General features: G+C 38.1%; 1 long non-coding RNA gene across 2 annotated transcripts in view; it reads right to left on the bottom strand.

Annotated features, from left to right (window-relative positions):
* Positions 1-250: 250 nt before the first annotated feature.
* LOC116633982 overlaps positions 251-21,104 on the bottom strand; it is a 64,300-nt gene continuing 43,446 nt past the window's right edge. For both annotated transcript variants that reach the window (XR_004299821.1, XR_004299822.1), the window contains 5 exons: positions 13,524-13,587; positions 12,255-12,279; positions 6,507-6,584; positions 3,586-3,737; positions 251-473 (listed from right to left, as the gene is read on the bottom strand). This is a non-coding gene — a long non-coding RNA (uncharacterized LOC116633982). The remainder of the gene's footprint in view (positions 474-3,585; positions 3,738-6,506; positions 6,585-12,254; positions 12,280-13,523; positions 13,588-21,104) is intronic.

Raw genomic sequence — 21,104 nt, 5'->3', positions numbered from 1 at the left:
TAAATCAATCTCTATGGATGCCCTGCTGTTAAGATTAAATGACACCAAATATATGCAACACTTTGAGAGAAATGAGGCACAAGATTTGTTTTTGAGCTGTAGAATTTATTTTATGCTTAGTATGGAAAAAGCCTCGGCAAAGGTAGCTGTGTGTAAATTCTGAAGCATATACCATGAGAAGAGCACATCTTAAGGGTCTATGCTTGTATTCATTTGCAGGAGGTGCAGGGGATTGGGGAGAAGTGCAGGATATGGGAAAGGGACCCAGTGAAATGACAGTGAAGAAGACCAAGGATTCTTCTTATGTGAGTCTCTTAAACATTACCTCGGGTTATACTTCTATTTTCTACATTAAAATAAAATGGATCTTCAAGGGGACCTTTCTTCCTTAGGACATAATTACTTACATCAATGTCTCTTTTCCCTTATTTACTTACAAACTCCTTGAGGAAGTCGGGTCTCATATTTTCCACCTATATGAAACAAAGTACAGAGCTTTGCACACACGGATATTCAAAAAACATCTGGTGATTTTCCAGTTGTTATATAGAGATGAAGTTCTGTTCACATGTTATTAATGATAGCGGTGGCAGCAGGTAATAGAAGTTTGATAGGTGGTTCCAAGGGGAATGGTTTCCTTTTCCAAAGAAGTGCTTTGAAAGGCAAACATTTCAATAACTGCCTAAAAATTCATCACTCATATCAGGCCATCGGCCAATTTTCTGTGAAATTTTTTTTAAATCATTCACAAAGTATATGTTCTTCAACAACAGAGCCTGGGTTTCATCATCTGCAGGACAGAGAATGCCAGTTTTCACAAATGTTTTTGAAATATAGTTGGCTATGTAATTATAGATGTAAAATTGTATCTCCTAGCTCAAAGAGAACTGTTGAAAGAAAAAGCAGATGCTTTGTTTGTCTAGAATGTCGGGGTCATTATTTTTATGGGATGCTTTTGAGAAACACTAATTTGTGGAAGAAAAGCATCCCAGAAGGCAAATTTGACAGTTGAAATTCTCATGCCCAAATTGTTCCTAGGATCATAATTAATTGAAACATAATGAAAGGCTGAATACAACTTTTATTTCAGTTCTTCACAGAGCCAGTGAAGTGATTCTAAGTTAAATTTTCAAGACCTGAAAGATGAAAATATACTATGCTTTAGACAGAAAAACACAGGGTGACTGAGAGATCGTGAAATGCTGATGGGCATCCCAACAACATTCTAGTGTCGTTTCAACTGGCTCTGCACTCTCAGAATAAGCAAGATCCCTTCCCACACTGATAAACACGTACTTGTATATATCATTCCGATTCTGAAGCAGACTTAAATAGTATGAGTTTATTATTGTCTGGAAAGTGATGCCAATGAAAAACTGCCAATTTGGCCCTTTTAAAGAAATCAAAACCTAATCTTGTCTCAAAGTCAATAACTTTTGGTAAGTTTAACAACTAATTTTAACAACTAAAACCAATTTGTGGGCAAACTTTACGAAATGGAATCTGTCATTTATACAGCGGAGGAGTTTCAAGAACGCAAATGCAGTTGTAGTTAAAAATCAAGGAAAAACTGTAAACTTCAGGACCTAGATTGCTTTATACTACAAGTATAATTTATTTATGCAGGTTTTTGGGGGAGAGGGAATATTTTGAGTTGTAATCTCTCTTATTATTAGCCCTTACCTCACACCCTATTTCTGCTAATAAAAAAGATGTAGCTTTTTCTTTGGGGACATTTAACTTTCGAGAGAAATTGAAACTTATCTTATGTGGATCAAGATGGAGGTAGGGAGAAAGTTAGTAGTAGTAAAAATATTGTTGGTAGGAAACAAATAGGGTTAACCAGCCTGAATCTGAGAAATAACCCTGAGTATAGGCCTTGCTAAAGTCATGGAACTATTTCCAATGGCAGAAGGTGAGGAGGTCCTGACAGGTTAGAGGGTGAGCCCTGTGCAGGACAATGTCTTGGTCTCACTCATAGAGCTTCTGTGCAAGAGGATTTCATAACTCAGAGTCTATTTTGCTTGAAGAAAATTACCACTGATACACATCTAGCAAAACAAAGATGCTGAAAATTGTTAGTTCAGTGAATGAATAAGTGAATGAACACAGACCTTTCTTTCTCCTACAGGAGTTCAGTTCTTTCTACAGGACAGTTTTATATAGTTAATTCAGCTGTACAATGTAATTTATTTGTATTTATTGACTTTCTGCATGCCATCTCATAGAGTCTGGGAATTCACCCAGTATGGATAACATTGTAAAGGGAAACTATTTCAAGTTTTACATAACTTATTTAAAAATAGGATTTTACAAATATTAATGATTATAATAATTGTCATTTGAATACTAAGTTTTATATACACTGCTAAGCCTTGTATATGTACCATCTCTTCTTGTACACACAAAGAACAAACCAGGTCAGTATCAGCATCCCCATTTTATACAGGAAACAGAGGCTCAGAATGGTTAGTCATATGCTCAAATTGCACAACTAGTAAGAGGGGCAGAGCTAGGAATCCCACTCGGGGAGTCTGATTCCAAGGCACATATTCTTAACCTCTAAATTGCCTTATAAACACAATCAATGAAGATTTCAAACTTTTTTCAAACTGAAACATGAATGTAGATCCCCCTGTGACTAAATATACATATATACATTGAAATGTAATTTCCAGGACATGTGGACATACACACAGCCAGCCCCAGCCCCCTTTATGAATCCCATGTTTACACCATACTTAAAAACCAGAAAAATCTACAAACTCATGTAGAGAAATGGGAAGAAATATGAAAATTGCAATAAGTGGACTTCTAAAGGGCTTATCACAGAAATAAACAAGTATTAAGAGAAAAAAAAAGGTTTGTACCTTATGGCTCACCTGTGAATAAAATTTACTTGGTTAAAAAAAAAGAGAGCGAGAGACAGAAAAGATTTGGCACTGAATATTTTAGAGTAGTTATGTTCTATAACAAGTAGTTTGGAGTTTACCAAAACTTCAAATATAACATCTACCCTTAAATATTAGCAAAATGAAATGATAAAACATTTATTTTCCCCTTGATTTTTTTGCCTCTGAGTGAAGAAGCAGCATACAGTTTCGTCTTGTTTTCTTGTCCAGTTTGACAATCTGAGCCTTTTAGTGTGTTTATATTATTTATATTTAATGATATCAGTCTGTGGTTAGGTCAAACTCTATCATCTTGCTAACTGTTCTCTAATGTTCTATCTGTTCTTTGTTTCTTTGGTCCTCTTTTTTCCCCTTCTTTTGAATCATGGAATATTTTTTTAAATTTTAGTTTACTTCTAATATAGGAGTATATGCCCTTTTAAACAACTTTTAATGGTTGTATGTTTTTAAATATGCAATTTAATTAATCAGGATCTACCTTAAAATAATATATCACTTCATATGTAGTATAAGGACCTTAAAATGCTATATACCCAATTCCTCCCTTCCATCTGCTGTTGTTGTCATACATTTTATATTTACACCTATGATAAATATATAATACATTACCATCTTTGCTTTAGACAGTTATCTTTTGAAGCAATTAAAATAAGAAAAATTAATTTTATGTTACCTTGCTTGATTCCACTTCCAATGCTCTTCATTTCTTGATGTAGATCCAAGTTTATGGTTGGTCTCATATTCCTTTTGCCTGAAGAACTTCCTAAATTCTGAATATATTTTAGATGTAGAGCCAATGAAATTTCCAGGTGTATTTGATGTAACCTTTGAGAAAAAGCAAAGTCAAAGATGACCCCTATAGTTTATAATAGAACTGCTGATAAATCACAATGAGCAGCAAATAATTAAATAGAAAATAATACATTTAGGAAGGAAGAGATACTAGTGTAAAAAAAAAAAAATCAACACTAAAGAAAAATATGACTTGATACACCAAACGTACTTTGGGTTTTTGTTGTTGTTGTTTGTTTTTAAAGATCTTATTTATTTATTCGAGAGAGAGAGAGAGAGAGAGTACAAGCTGGGGGAGGGGCAGAGGGACAAGAAGACTTCCCACTGAGCAGGGAGCCTGACGCGGGCCAATCCCAGGACCCCTGAGATTATGACCTGAGCTGAAGGCAGATGCTTAACCAGTTGAGCCACCCAGGCACCCTCCAAATGTATTTTGTAATTACTTATCTGCCATGGATTTTTCTGCCCCTCAAAGTGCCAATTTCAAAGACCCGTAGAAGTCCCCAGGTTGTCAGAGGGGGCATAGATCCTGTGTGACTCCTATGTCTACATGTGCCTACCTCCTCTCATTAACCTGGATGCAAAACTCAGTCCCTTCACTGGTTTCAACAAGAAGTCTTTCCCTCGCTTTCCCACTCATGTTCATCGGGTTTCCTCTTTTCTTTTTTTTTTTTTTAACTCTATCATTTTGTTCCCTTTTTATGAAATTGCTCCCTGTGAATTCTGAATTCTTATTTTATGTGGAGTTTAACTAGCTCTTACACTCAGCATTATATAAACAAAACCCCAAAAAAGGCCTCAGGATCTCCCCTTCCTAGCAACTTAGGTTTATGAATTTACCCCACTGTTGCAGGTAAAGCTCCCCCAGGATTTGCATACAGGAGGTTTACTGGGAGTGCTTTTGGAATCAATATCTGTGAAGGAGCAAGGGAGACAAGACCAGGCAGAGGGAGAAGTTAAAATGAGATACAGTTGAAACAGTAGCCTCAGTCAATGTCATAGAGATTTCTCAAGGCTGAGATGATCCTACAAAGATGTCCCACATTGGGGAACATAGCCCACAACAATCAATCATTGGATATAGCTGCAGCCAGGGACAGGTACATAGACTTGGGCAAGGCAGCCTGAGGTCAATTCCCAGAGTTGCATGCAACTGTAAGTCATTAGCAAACACTACCAACATCTGAGATCATGAAGCTTTGACTTTGAAGGGGAATCTGGGAAGTGTCCAAATGCATCCACTATAATCCATTCCTGTACCACTCAGTTCCACTTGCTTCATATAGCATATTGCCTCCATAGGGGAACAACTCCAGGATTGTAATTGGTATCCTTTCCTAGGAAAGCTATAGTGGGACAAGTTATAGTGTTCCCTGCAGTTCTTCTCTAGGATGCATCTGATATTTATAGTCTCCCTCATCTATTAACCCAACTACTAAATTCTGTTCACCTTTGACTATCATATCAGCTGGTCCTCCTCACTTACTCGGTGGGATGATTCAGGCTCTCCTCAGAGGAGGAGGTCTGAACCCCTAGCTGCTGTGACCTTCTCAGGATGTGGCTTCTGCACATGTCTATTTACTATAAAAATTGGTATGGGGAATACCAAGAGCCCCCTTCCACCCTACTCTTTCTCCAGCAGATCACCTGGGTAACAAATGTATTTTTGTCTATGCCTATTATTAACAGCAGTCCTACCTTCTCCTGATGATCAGAGACAATTACTCCTGCCATGATGTGGTTTTTTTTTTTTTTTTTTTTTTTTTCCTACTAGATTCCTGGCACAAAGAACCTAAAGTAACCATGGGGCAGTCATAGCTAAAGTTTAGTGGAGCTCCTGTAGAAGCATCCTCCCTCTGAGAATCACAACCGTTAGAACTACAGAGCCTAGAGTTGTGGGGATAGGAAATATAGATTTCCCAAGTGGGTCACTGGGAGTGGTAAGTCCCTCCTCCTTGCAACCCTTACTTGCCAGATGCATGTATTCTTCCTTTTAGGGAACACAGCATTATATATAATGGCTGATGATTTAAGGAATGCTCTTCATTCTGGAGAATTTAAGATATCATTGTAGAGTATAATTTCCCAGTTGCCACCTTAGGTGTACCTTCAAAAAGCCATTCTGTCATTCCATCAGACTAGCAGATCAAGTGACAGGATATGTGATAGGACCGGTGAATCTCATTTTTAGGTGCCTACTGTCACATCTCATTTGCTGTAAAGTGCTTTGCTTGGTCCAATGCAATTTATGTAGGATCACAGGTTGGCAGGTTAAACATTCTGTTTCCCTTTGAATAATGGTGCTGCCAATGAGCCTAGTGGGCAGGAAAGGCAATCACATAGAGAACTTTACTCAAAATAAATTTCTGCCTTCTAAGATGGAATGGACACAGTGTAATCAACTTTGGCTAGTAGGTCCCCTCAAGGGTTGGTGCTCTATTGGGGGGTCAGCACTAGTGTTACTGCTATCAGTTCACTGCTATCAGTGTGCAAGAGTCCAAAGGCTCTACCAGTTGTCTATTCTTGTGTATCACACTACCGCAAAGCTAAGGGGTTTAAAACCACAGCATATTGTTTCTTAAAGAGAGATGACAAACATGGCCAAGGATGAAGACAAATGGAAGTGAATGAAAGTGAAATTCATAAAATGAGGATATGAAGAATAGGGACTGTGATATCACTATCAACAAACAAGGAAAGGATGTGACACTGTGAGATAGACAATGAATTTATAAATAAATATAGGAGATAAACTAGAAAAAATCTTTATGCTTTATACAAAACAAAGCCATAATTCCTTACCTTTGTCTTCAAGCCTCTCCCAGTTTCGGATTCCATTTGCCGGGTAAACATTCTTTTAACGGCTACACTTTGAAGACCCTATCAGAAACCACTGTGAGCAATTGGTCTCCTATTTATTGCCTTCATGTTATTACTTCAACCTGGAATTTTCCTCCCACTCCATCACACCCCAACCCTCCATGAAATACTTAATTACTTTTTATGCTCCAACTCAAATTCTTTTTGGACATTAGTGGGGACTTAAACAAACAAACAAATTGAGACTCAGTGAAGAAACTCCTGTCAAGAATAGATTTTCCCTCCCCCGAGCACACTGAATTCCTTAATAACAGGACCTATTTTACCTATCTTCATACTGCTGCACAAAGCACACAGCAGGTGCTGACGCTTTGATGAATGAATGCCTTGGCACCTTATACTCAGGCCACACAGCCTTGTATTATATTTTGTAGTTATTTATCATTTCTATATGTTAAAATCTCCTTGAAGGCAGAGGCCAGATCATAATTTTGATTTTCACAGAATCTAGTAAAGTGTTTTAACATCAAGCTAGGACCCAGTATTTAAATTAATTTAAGGGAATTAGTACTAATCCAAGACACATGAGAAGAGAAGCTGACCTGTGAGGTAATCACAAGAACAGCCTCACAGCCTCAGTGAATCCCATGAGGATCTCTGAAGGTGGAGTGGCCCTTCAGATATGTCCTGAATCAAGGCCAGGGGGATAAGCCCTTGTATCCTGCATTGCCCAGACACTGGATGTGTGCTGTGTCACAGGAAGAAGGCATAACCTTGGGCGAGGCAGCTTCCGTGAGCCAAGGACAATGCCTGAAGGAGGACGCAGCTGTGAGCCATCAGCATCCAGATTCCAGCCAACAAGGGCATCTAAGTAGTGCACAGCAGCATCCTATAGGGCATCCCTGAGAGGGAAAAGTCAGCCTCTTGCTCACCTTCCATAAAAATCTTCTTAAGTTATGGGAAAGAAAACAAGACTGAATTTATTTGAAGTGTCCGAGCCTCCAACTCCTCCTTTGAGCCCAAACAACTTTTTCTCTTTGAGGATTTGAACTGGCACTCGGGGTATTTATTTCTGGCTCTGCCCTGTCACTGGGATATGGGGAAAGTTTCTCACATTCACCTCCACAGTGCTGGTCACCCATGACAGTACTGCCACTGGCCCAGCCTAATCGAGCTGGGTCTCCCTGCATCAGCCGACATCTCTCTGGCATGTGGCCTTCTCGGGGCTATGTAGTTGTCCCTAGCTAGCAGATTGTAGCATTATAAAATATGGGCCTGAAAAAAAAATTCTCACTAGTGTCTTCTATCATCTTTTCCACTCAGGATCAAGGCTTACTTCTAGGTTAAGGACTCCTACGTACAGGGAAAAGCATCAGCTTTTCTTCTTTTCAGCCCCTGCATGCATGATCCTTGCCTCCTACAAGAAGGAGCCAGAATATCTATTGGGCAATTTTGCTTGCAGGGACGACTCGTCTCCTTGGTTCTTCCTTGTTTTCTGATCTTAATTTCTATATGGCTAAGGAAAGTTTCCCATGGCAACTGTTGTTTGCTAAAAAATACCCATCTTTTCTATAACCAATTTTTTTCAAAAAATGGGAGGAAGATACTTTCCTTTTTGGCAACCTTATGCATTGAATAAGTACCATATAAATGGGTAGCTTCTAAGTTAAAGGTAGTTTGTACTTGGATGGTCCTAGCTGTTCTCTCTGAACTCAGATGTCATACACTAAAACTAAATTAATGGACACAGTCTCTCACCAGGCTTCACATTTTTTTTTTTTTCTGAATTTCAGACCAGGGCTGGAGGTTGGAAACCATTTTGTGGGACCTTACTTGCAGGGAAGCCGATTTACTAGGAAGGTTGGTAAACCAGCACCATCAACTGCAACTCCCCAAGTCTCAACTAAGGCCTCCATTTCAACTCTGCTATTTGGTTGGGTTCCATAAAGACAACATCTGTCACCTCTCTTTCTCCTCTTCTTGAATAAAGCTTTGCTAACAAGGAGAATTTAGATCTCCCATGAACTCTAAAGCTTCTCTAATAAGGCCTTGCTGTATGTTGCTCTTGTAATAACATGCTTTAACTGAATCCAGTTTTCCAAACTGTTCAATAACACCTTGTCATACGGCTCATTGCAAAAGACTCTCTTATTAACACATTTCCAGAGAACTCTTGTCCTTCCTGTTGGTGCACGGTGGGGAAGTGGATGTGCGAGTCCCAGCAACTCTCCCCATGATCAAGTGCACTGTTTGATGCTGTCAAGTGTTTCGTCACAGATGTGAAGCTCTGGCAGGACTGAGATCATATGTACCTCCTAATGCCAAGTCCGTAAACTTCCTTTTAATCTTCACATCTCCGCCTCTGAAACCTGCCGCTACTGCAACACAGCATGCTCTCTTCAAACTCAAAATCCTTCTGTCGTTCCCTGAAATTGGACTGCCTGAGAATGTATCTAGTGTATGGTTAACAGGTTAGCCACGTCTAGTGGGGATTCCAACGTATGCCTGACGCCTGCTTCAAGAGTGGATGTCCTACATCTGAGGGACTCAACAAAGAGAGCTTGGTAAGAGGCAAAAGCCCAATGGCCACATACACACTTCCTGCTAGAAAAAAAAGTTATATTTTAGAGTCTGTTGAGGTAAACCTCTAAAAAAAAATCCCTCACCTGTAACTTGGCATGATTTTGGCTTATATAATGATTTGATACCTTGATTTTTGCTTAAAATATTCAATCTTGAACAGTGTATCCCTAAACAAAAACTGGAAAGTTGACCTCAGAGTAGATCTCTACCTTGGGTTCCTTGTGAGGCTATGGGGGACCTATTCCTTTAAGATTCTTAGAAGAGCTATTGAAAGAGTTAATTGAAAATAGAGGGCCTAGGAGGGATATCCTGAAGATCTGTAGACTTTTTGAAAAGGTCTATGAGAAATCACCTTAAATATTTCAATTCTTTTTTTTTTTAAGATTTTATTTATTTATTTGACAGAGAGAGAGACAGCGAGAGAGGGAACACAAGCAGTGGGAGAGGGAGAAGCAAGCTTCCAGCTGAGCAGGGAGCCCGATATGGGGCTCGATCCCAGGACCCAGGGATCATGACCTGAGCTGAAGGCAGACACTTAACGACTGAGCCACCCAGGCGCCCCAATTAAATATTTCAATTCTTAAGAATGGGTTTTACAGGGGCACCTGGGTGGCTCAGTCGTTAAGCGTCTGCCTTCAGCTCAGGTCATGATCCCCGGGTCCTGGGATTGAGTCCCACATCGGGCTCCCTGCTCGGTGGGGGGCTTGCTTCTCCCTCTCCCTCTGCCGCTTCCACTGCTAGTGCTCTCCTGCTCTCTCATTCTGTCAAATAAATAAATAAAATCTTAAAAAAAAAAAAAGAAAGGGTTTTACAGCCACACATTTTGCTTCATGTTTATTCTAAGACATTTCTTGACAGCACCCTGGATTTGATCTTTCCCCAGAGGCTCTTTCTTACTTTTGAGAGTCTTCTTCAGGGAGAAAATAGGGATGAGAAATATTTTATTTTGAAACTAGCAAATCAAGGGCCATTTTTATTTGTCCTACATTCTTCTTAAAAATGGAGTAGTTTCTACTTTAGCTCATATCTCTTTATCTTATGATATGCAGCTGAAAGAAATTAGTTGTCACTTTCAACATTTAGCGTAGAAATAGCCCTAGCCAGATCAATTAGTTCACTAGATACATTTCTCTATTTCTGCAGGTGACAGTTTTCCCAAACTTTCTATTACTATATATCAAAGATCTTCTATCTTCTAGCCCCCAATACCATTCCACTCACCCTCCTTCAAGCCTTCACTGATGGCCATTTTGAGGCTCACTGGTCCTGGTAACACCCATGTCCAGTTAACAAAATCTGTTACTCTTGATAGATAGCAAATCCATATAAAACTTACATTCATTTCGTTTTTTTCATGATTTTTTCTGACAGTAATTTTCAGAAGAGCTCAGCTGGGCAGATCCTACCTGGAGCCACCCATGTAGTCGTTGTCAAATGTGGTCCAGAACTATATTGGTCATATGAAGGCTCAACTGGGCTGAAGGTCCAAGAACGCTCATTCTCATGTCTGGCAGTTGAAGCCAGCTGTCAGCTGGGAGCTCAGCTTGATTGTCAGCTGGGGCATGTACATATGGCTTGGCTTCCTCACACCTTGGTAGCTTTGGGTAGTTGGACTTCTTAAATGATAACTCAGGACCCCAAGTATAAGTGTTCTCATGAGCAAGGTAAAAGATGTATCACCTTTTTATGACCTGGTCTCAGAAATCACATAACATCATTTCTCCTTACTCTATAGTCAAAGTAGTTACAAACCCACCCACATTCAAAGTAAGGGAATGTATACTCATCCCTCAATATGAGGAGTATCTAAGAATTTTGCAGCCATTTTTTAAAACCCACCAAAGGGGCCTTGCTGTCTTGCTTTCTCTTGTATCACCAGCCTTTATGATAATACCAGATACCTAGGGGATACTCCTTGAGGGTTTGCTGAAATAATGAATTTTGGTAGGAAAAGAAAAGAAGTTCTGTGTTTATGCTAACACTAGTGAAGCACCATGTGAGGGCTCCACCCCTGAGATCTTTAAGAAGAGGAGACACCACTATGTGATATAAGCAGTCACTTGTCTAAAAGCAAAAGGCTGACCCTTATGTTCTTCTCTTGGCCCTTTTCATTTTTTGATTATTCTAGGCCCAAGGGAGATTCCTACATAACCAGAGCTTTTATATGAATTTTTTAATGACAATCAAGTTCTCGTACTCCAAGAATATGTGGCATTATAATAACCTGTAGCAGCCTCAAGTAACATATGGAAAGGAAGTGATCTGAGAGAACTATGGATGCTCTTCAGGTACTCAATTCCAGGGAACAACTCCAGCCACAAAGATATACAGCTGAATGTTCTCTATTCCCTGCTAGTTTGGGTATATAGTAGAGTGTTTCCATATATTGTGCCACGGGATACAGAGAAATCCCACGTGTGGATGAAGGGAGCTATAGGAATATTATATACCAAGACCAAATACCTAGACTCTGAGTTAGAATGAGTTTCAATAAATTCACTTTTTACACATCACACAAAATTATAAACAGGACACAAGCCTTAAAAACCTTTGTTATTGTCCACTGACACCACCACCTAACAAGTTATCATATTTACAAGTGGAAATATCTTCTGAGAAATGTCAAGTATCTTGTTTGAATCCTCTGAAACAAAATAATTTCTGTGATGCATGTATAGTGATGCCAAGAAATCCATCTGCCAGCCAGAATTTCATCCTTTAAATACCTTATTATGTCAGCACAAAAGAACACAATGAGTTTTGTTTAGAGTGTCAGTCTGCCATCTCTGGGCTAAAAGGATTAGGTCTAAATTGCTCATCATTACATAAGACTGCAGGAAAATGTCTGCTTCTTTTGTCTTTAAAAGTACTTCATGGTGTTTTATAAATAGCAAAAAAAAAAAAAATTACACTAAAGAAATCCATTCTGAGGACCACAAGCAATAGATCTGCCAGGCATTTCATTTTATGTTATTATTTATTCAACCCACAAAGGTCAGAGACTTTTCAAGTACACTCACTTGTTGGACATGGCAGGAGGCTGAGGAGAGGACATAGAATGTGTTGGTTAAATGTATAGATTTTGGTGTCAGTCTGCTCTGGTTTTAGCTTCTCTGACTAATAAATGTGACTGGGAAATTTACTTACCCTCTCTGTGGCTCGTTTTCCATATCTGTAACATTGAAGATAAAATTATTCACCTTCTAGGGTTGGTTTAATGGTTAAATGAGATAACATATGTATTTTACTCACCAGTGCTTGGCACAGAGTAGATGCACAGTTAACAAGTTAGATAAGAGTAAACACACACTCTTAGTAAGTATCGTGTGTGTGTGTGTGTGTGTGTGTGTGTGTGTGAGAGAGAGAGAGAGAGAGAGAGAGAGAGAGCAGGGAAGGAGGCGGAGAGCGATGGGGGAAAAAAACAAAGAGAGGGAGAAAGACAGAGGGAGAGACTATTTTGAAAGGGACATAGAGAACCCTGTTGGAGACACCATATGGATGTGATGGTTATTTATTAATGTTAACTTATCTGATGAAGAGATTTTGAATATTGAAGATATGGGAATGGGACAGGAATGAAATGTCAGGAAATATATGGAAATGTATATCACTTTGAAACTCACTAGTCTTCTGTACAGAAACAGAAAGTCACAAACATTTCCCACTTCCTGTTCCCCCTGGGATTTTGATTTCAACCATACTTCTGCAGCTGGCCTGGTACTTCCATGTACCCAATGTCAGAGGTATGTCCCTTGAACAGGACTCAGCTGTCCACTAGGTAAAGCAGTTGAAAAGCCACCAGGCCATTACAGCGTCACTGCAAATAACTGAGAGGTATTTTCATGTTATTAATGGGAGGAGAGTCCAGTGTGATATACAAATAAAAGTGGACTTTTCTAAGGAACAAGAGTTGGGGAAGGAGTGAAGGAAAGATTTTAGGTGGACAAGGCCTTTTCTCCCTTTTCAGGTGAATTGGTGAGGTCATTCCTATCCTCAATCTTCATATGTCAGGTCATTTGGAAGAAACACATTCTGCAATAAAGTGCAGTAATCTTGCCATTATTAATTGGAATAATAATTTCCATTGCTTAAGCTCATTTCTGTAATGGTTCTGTTCAAAAAATAATACTCAGGTTTAGCCATGTCTGTTAAGAGACAGAGTATCAATGGCCAACTTTCTAGTTTTTTTAATGCCTTTTCAAAAATATATATTTTTATTTTACCTTAACACAGTTCTGTTCAAAAACAACCTTCAGATTACCTTTTAAAATATTACTTATGAATCTATGCACCTCAATAAAGTGTTTCCTGTTTTTCATTTCCCCAAGGCCAAAGTGACACAATTATTAGCTTTTGATAGAGTTAAACAGTAACTACCCATGCTTATTTTTGTGAAAGAATGGAAAACAAATATACCTTCAAGCAGTGAAACATTTGAGAAGATTCCCATACTTCAGTTCTTTCTTATTTTTTCTTTTTCCTAGAAGAAAACAGAGGAATTTTTAAAAAATCAAATATTTAAAATAAACTTTTTCTCTACTTCTAGCTCTGAATAAAATCCTTTTCCTTTTAATAGGGAACCTCTTTAATCCTGTGTAGTACTACTTACAGTCTTCCAGGTATCATTCTAGATGCTGGGCATATACCAGTACACAAAACAGGTCAAAATCCCTGCCATCATAGAGTGTACAGTCGGGGGGGGGGAGAGAAAATGAACAATATGAACACAGTAACAAATGATAAAGGGAAAACTAAGACAGGAAGAGAAAAGGGAGTGTCAGTGAGGTTGGGCAGTGAGCGTGGTTTTAGGTAGCATGGTCAGAAAAGGACTCTTGAGAAGATGACATTTAAGGAAAGATGTGAAGGAAGTAGAGGAAGACACCGTGTTTTAAGGAATAGTTAGCAGGCCAAGGAGTCAGCTAAGGGAATAGTAAGAAATGAGACATAAGAGGGGCCAGTCTGATTGATAGCCTATTTTATGGATGCCGGCTTTTACGTCATTACATTAAATGGCATGACAAGTATGAAATAGGACACCATTAAAGGTATATCCACATCTTCTCTTTGTCTCTCAAGATTCATTCACCACCCTTCTCCATCCTTTTCTCTGGCCCCGGGAAACTGAGCTCTCTCTACTCTTTCTCATGACCAATCACATTTCTTCCCTTGGGCCACCTTCCTCCTCTTTCAGTTATCCAAATGTTCCCTCTGTCAGAGAAGCAGAAACCCAGCCAACTTGTGTTTCTCTGGATGGGTAGTTCTCAACAATGGCCTTAAACTCACCAGCTTCAGTGCAGGTAGAAGGGGGAAGGGGACACACTTCCTGAAATACAGATTCCTTGGCCTTACTGAAGACATTCAATCAGTATGTCTGAGTGTCTCTGGCTTTGGGGCCAAAGAATCTGCAAGTTTAACAAGTTTCCCAAGGTCAGTTGTTTCTTACTGTGAGGCTTGCATATTAAAATTCTAGATTATAGGAACAGCACTCTTTTGATAGACATCCAAGCAATTTCTTATACCTGATGTTTTTTCCCTTGTTCCAAAAATGAGAACTCTGAAATATTTGGTTTGCCTCTATTATATTATGACTGACTGTAATCTGCTGAAATTTTATTCCTATTTTTAGTCAATGCTTATAAAATATTTTATTTTGTAAAATATTTCATCATTAAATACTATCCATAAGAATTGTTTTGCACACACAGACCTGTACCTCTGAAACAAATAATACATTATATGTTAAGAAAAAAAAAGAAGAAGATAGCAGGAGGGGAAGAATGAAGGGGGGACATGGGAGGGGGAGACGAACCATGTGAGACTATGGACTCTGAAAAACAAACTGAGGGTTCTAGAGGGGAGGGGGGTGGGAGGATGGGTTAGCCTGGTGATGGGTATTAAAGAGGGCACGTTCTGCATGGAGCACTGGGTGTTATGCACAAACAATGAATCATGGAACACTACATCAAAAACTAATGATGTAATGTATGGTGATTAACATAACAATAAAAAATTTAAAAAAAAGAATTGTTTTGCACAGTCCTCATCAATTTGTGTCAGATGAGACTTGATGTCTTGTTTGCAAACTGATAATTTGTGGAAGGATTATCTATGACTTCTACATATTTTTGTGGAACAGCGCTGACTTTATTTTTATTTAAATGCTGATGTTTCTCATGTAAATCATTTTTCAGCATTATACTTGAATTAGAAATAGGGGTACCCAAAAGTTACTAATAAATGCCATATATCATGCTATGCAATGCTTTTGTGCTGGTAGGACTGAACTTTGAGGACTTTTTCAGAGTTATGGAAGGAAATTTACTCTGTGAGTTAGACCGTCATAGAATTTGTGATGAAGAATTCACATTTCCCACTAGAGTATGCAGCACCGCTTTTTTTTTTTTAAATATTTTATTTATTTATTCGACAGAGAGAGAGAGCACAAGTAGGCAGAATGGCAGGCAGAGGGGGGAGGGAGAAGCAGGCTCTCCACTGAGCAGGGAGCCCGATCTGGGGCTCAATCCCAGGACTCTGGGAATCATGACCTAAGCCGAAGGCAGACGCTCAACCAACTAAGCTACCCAGGCGCCCCTCAGCACTGCTTTTATATTACACGTAATCTTCTGTGAAGAGAGACACCAGACTGATATTTTACAGAGTATTTCTGTTACAATCTCAAGTTCAGCACTTTTAGACAAACATTGTCCTTTTAAGGGTTTTTTTGTTTTGTTTTTGTTTTTGTTTTTTTTGCAGATTTCATAGGTTAATCTCCCCTGTGCCAAAATTTGCTATTTCAAGATACTGAGGCAAACAAGACTATAAAAAACAAGAAATAAAAATAAAAAGAAATAAAAAACAAGGGTTGCACTATCATGTACAGAGCAGATAATAGTAAATACCTACCTGAGTAGCTGAATCTAATCCCTCTGAGGAAAACTGGTTCATTTGGCCTCTTAACTAATTTTGACTTTTTTCCTAGCAGAGAGAGGGCAAGGGATTTTGATTGAGGGAGCTGCAGACGAGATTTACCTCAGGTTAAACTTGCCTTTCAAACTGGAGAGGATCAGGTGGAGTCTTTATGGCCCACTCTGGCAGGACTGTGTTTACAGCAAATACTCAAAAGCATATATTTCCTCTCAAATATTAGTATTTGCAGCTGCTGGCTAAAAATACATCCAAAGGAATGTCAAACACTGAAGCAAATGGTCCATACATTTTAGGAATATAAAGGAAAGGCTTGTGAATCTTTTAATAATTGTATTGCATGTAATAAAATGTCTTGAAAAATTCTTCAGAATTTCTGTTTCTCTATGCCTATGGCTAAACTAAGTCAATGTATTTAATATGAGTGCATTTTTCATAAAGGTAAAGAAACATCTCACTTTTTAAATAAATGTGTGTTTTCTTTTATTAGTGAAAGGGCATACAACAGTTCTAAATATTAGATAGTAAATGAGGATTGATCTATTAAAAAGGGAAAAAATAGTTTTATATTAAATGCCTCAAGAACCTTTTTTTACATTATTTCAGATTTTTACATAAGAATTATATAGGATTTTTGAACTCCTAACTTTGAAAAAGACCTTGGAAATTATTTAGTTCATGAATACTAATAACAAGGATGTTAATAACATAACTAACCTTTGAGCACTTACCATCTTCTGGCCACTGTTTTAAGAAGCTTTACATATGTAATCTTGGTCAATCCTCACAGCAATTCTACTATGTAAATGTTATTAAATTCATTTGACAGAAAAGAGAACTGAGACACAAAATGTTTAACAAATCTGCCAAAGGTCATAGAGCTAGCAAGGGGAAGAGTTAGTACTAAAGCTGAAGAAACACTTGTAAAATTATCCCAGCCCATTCTATCCATAGAAAGTGAACACAGCTGTCAAGAGTATGATTTGAAGGTGCCAGAAGTTCTGCCTAAATACATCACCTTCAACAGTGTACAACACTGCCTCAAATTCCCACCAACAGAAGTGCTTTCTGCAAAGATAATGCCTCCCAAAGGATATAGTTTAAAAATAATACCTAAAAAGAATTGCCTGTTAATGATAGCAAGATAAGGTAGACACCTTTTAGAGAGATTTGGATGATAAAAGGAGAAAAAAGAAAATAAAAGAGCTGTTGAAGTTAAACGCTATAATATATACTCTTGGTCAATCCCGGCAAAGTGAAGGGGAGGGATAAAGACAAAATTCAAGCAATTTGGCTTTGGTTGGATATAGAAATTATCCATCTTTAGCTATCTTCTCATTTGGGAAATAGAATCATACAGATAGTTAAACCTTTGCTATTTCTAATGGTAAAGTTTAACAGCAAAAATTATTCATGTATAACTTGTATTTTCCTCACCACTTGCCTTTTTTTAGGAGGGGAGGGGCAGAGAGCAAGGGAAAGAGAGAATCTTAAGCAGATCCATGCCCAGTGCGGAGCCCAACACGGGGCTCAATCTCAAGACCCTGAGATCATAACCTGGGTGGAAATCAAGAGTTGGACGCTTAATCAACTGAGCCACTTAAGCACTTGCTTTTCTGAACAGACATTCTTACATAGGGGTCCCATATATGGATTCCTTCTGATACATGAAATTCCCAATACATAGGTAAGAATGCACAGTGCCCTAAGAAGATTGTCCAAATTCTCATAAGTATATATGAGCCCCTTCAAAACAGTTACTGTAGCACAAAATCAATCTAGCTCAGCTGCACTTCTTATATATCACCTAAAATTTATGCCTGCTGGAGGTGGTATTTAACAGCTAAGAGAATATAACATACAACTGCTTTGAATTATGTATCTTAATGAACATCCAGGACTACACTGAAGCTGGCAGAGAAGAAAACTTTACTTTCTTTACTTTAGAAAGTAAATATGGTATACAAGATGAACAAGAGCAGGATAACATTACATGCCACTGCTTTGCTAGAACTATCTTTCCGGTTTTCACTGCAATAGCAGATGCAACTATTCAGGATTGGGGTTTTAAGTAAACAATATGCAACAAGGAAGTGAGACAGGTATGTCAATGAAAGGTCTTAGGAAAGAGTAAGGCAATTGGAATGGGCAGTCAATTAATTAAAAATGCTTTTCAAAATGAACAAACTGATCCGACTTTCTTGGTGGAGCTATTACCAAGTTCTTTTGAGTTCTTAAAACATTTTCTTTACTCTGTGTTTAACAACAAATGTGGGCCAATTGCTGCGAGTTAATTGAAAAGGATTGTTTTCTAGTTGCCAAGAAACGGTGCTTTCTTACATTATGCAGGCCATTATGTGCACAGATCAAGCTTCCTGATTTTTCTTTGAGGGTTTAAGAATATAGGCTGCCGTGATTTAGTTGTCCCTTGAGGAGAGGAGCACAAATCAAGAAGGCTTTCAGGGGTGTTGTTCCATTTCAATTGACCAGGTAAGATTTGGATTTGAAAGTGCTACCTTCTTCCTAATGCTTCACTTTTCCTAAATCATTTAAATGCTTTCATGTTGAGTGAATGAGTGGATCTAAAATGATGATTTTTGATACTTGGGATAGTTTCATGTAAAATCATGCTAAGTTGATCTTCTTCCAGCTGAAGTTTCTGAGAAAAAAAAAGGTAGAGGTAATAATAGACAGCTGTGAGACTGGCTCCCAAGTTGGTTTCTTCTTGATTTCAGAGTAGTAAATCCATGTAAACCAAGAAGTTGTGAGTGTGTTTAGGGTTGAAGTATTAAAATCATTGCTATGGCAGCGAATATCATTATTTGTTTGGAGAAAAGATTTCAAATCTTATTGATTTGTTCCAACTGAGAAATGGGTTTTATATTTGTTAACTTAAAAGGAAGACTTGTTGATTTTATTCATAACGTGGTTACTTGTCTCTTAAAACCACATATATTTTCATTATCCCTTTCTATTGGCTATTTTCTTCATAATTTTGTCTTAAAGATGAAGATAAAATCGGAGTCTTTGTACTTAATCCTACTACTAATAGGCTTGCTACAAACAAAAAAGTCACCCTTCTTCCTCAGGAAGGAAGATCACATTTCTTGATTCAAAGTCACTTGCTCCCAGGCTCACCAATATAGTGCTCACAGTGGGTAATAATGTGGGACAAGTGCTGGAAAAGGACTCTGGGAGTCCAGTTTCTTGGGTCAAATCATCCTCCCATTCATACTTTCACAGTTAGGTTGAATCTGCCATCCCATGAGCTTACACTTAAAACCTCAGAGTTCATGTGGAACTATACATTGAAAACAAGTTGATTGGCAAATTTGCAAAGTTGAGCGCTGTTATTAATCCTTTCTTTCATCTCTCCCATGGTTCTGTGTTTCCTGGGAATGTATTTCCTTTACAAGGAAGATCATCAAAATGGATACAAGTCAGATCAAATATCTGTTGTCTCATTAAGTAAGTTTCCATTTGTTCAGAGTTTGAAGACACCTGAGTATAAATATGACCTGTGTAAAATGAACCCTAGTTGATGCTGGAAAGAAATCATTGCAGCATGCCTTTACCTGATAATATGATTTGGGTTTTCCACAAACAAACCAATACTCTGGCAATGAAATTATTATGTGGAATAATGTCGATGAAGTGATCGTTAAATAAGACATGCAATCCATCCGTTTATTTTTAACTTGCCAAAATGGAGTCTCCTTTCTTGAATTCCTATACATTTTTTTTAATTAAAATAAAGAGTCACTGTATTATCAGCTATCACAAATTTTCATTACACTCTATTTTTTAATTTATATAGTAATGAAATTGAAGCAGCCCTTTAAATAAATGCATAGTTTGCAGTTATGTATACTTGGTATGATTTATTACCATTTTTTGTTGGAACTGCATTTGTTTTCAGGTAAGATGTAATTAAACAATTCTGTTCTAGTTTACATTCCTTTCTTTGCCTTGTCAAATAGTGCTCTGTGCCCTGAAAAGATACTTTTGATATTACTGGTGCCATGGTGCTTAAAAAATCTGTACTGGTAAAGTTTTCCTCAGTCTTTTTTTGCAATTATTGACGCAAGATGACAGGTGATTATGTGGGATGGGTGGAGTGGAGCAAAAGTCAGACTGATACAGTATCTTATAGGCAGATTTCTTCCCACATTTAGCACACCATTTGTCAGTATAACAGAGTGATTGTGATATTAATAAAGTAACTGTAAAGAAAACATTTGACAGTATAACAAAAAATCTTGACTTTATTTCTGAATGGTATTTTTAAAATTAAGCAAATATTAACTGATGTTGATTACTTCTCTGTGGATTAAGAGTTTTGCAAAAAAATAATGTTTATCTAGGTTGGGATAGAAATCAGTCTATAAAATTTTATTCAACCTTAAATTGAGAAGACACTGAATTCAATGGTAGTTTATAGATCAGTGACTGAAATACCACAAAATGATAGGCATTTAAGGGCATTTATTGACTAGTGAATCTAATGGCCTTGAAACTTTATTTTTTGGACTCCTAGAGATTCCCAAAAGCTTTGGATGAAGGTGTGAAGGTGGGGAGAATGGCTAGCTGACGGTGTAGGGGAAATAAATGGTATTAGCAACCAGCCATGCTCTTCTAGTTTGTCCGCAAGAATATATACAGCCTAAGACTATTTGACGCACTTCATGACAGTCATGATACACTGTATTTCTAGCATTACCCTGATGTACAATTCAAGAAACCTGGTCAAGTATGAGATTAATTTGACATATCTCATTTATAATGAACTCAAGAAAGTTTTTGGCAGTCATTTCTTCTACTGCAGGCACTTAACATTTCTTTCATTCTAGAAATATTTCAGGGATCTTTATTAATCAGCTTATCAATTTCTTTAACACTACTTTTTGGGGCACCTGGTTGGCTCAGTCGTTAAGTGTCTGCCTTCAGCTCAGGTCATGATCCCAGAGTCCTGGGATCGAGCCCCGCATCGAGCCCCGCATCGGGCTCCCTGCTCCGCGGGAAGCCTGCTTCTCCCTCTCCCGCTCCCCCTGCTTGTGTTCCCTCTCTTGCTGT

Source organism: Phoca vitulina, unplaced genomic scaffold (assembly GCF_004348235.1).
Source record: "Phoca vitulina isolate PV1807 unplaced genomic scaffold, GSC_HSeal_1.0 scaffold1, whole genome shotgun sequence".
NCBI classification, from domain to species: domain Eukaryota; kingdom Metazoa; phylum Chordata; class Mammalia; order Carnivora; family Phocidae; genus Phoca; species Phoca vitulina.
This window is presented reverse-complemented; position numbering and strand designations above follow the sequence as displayed.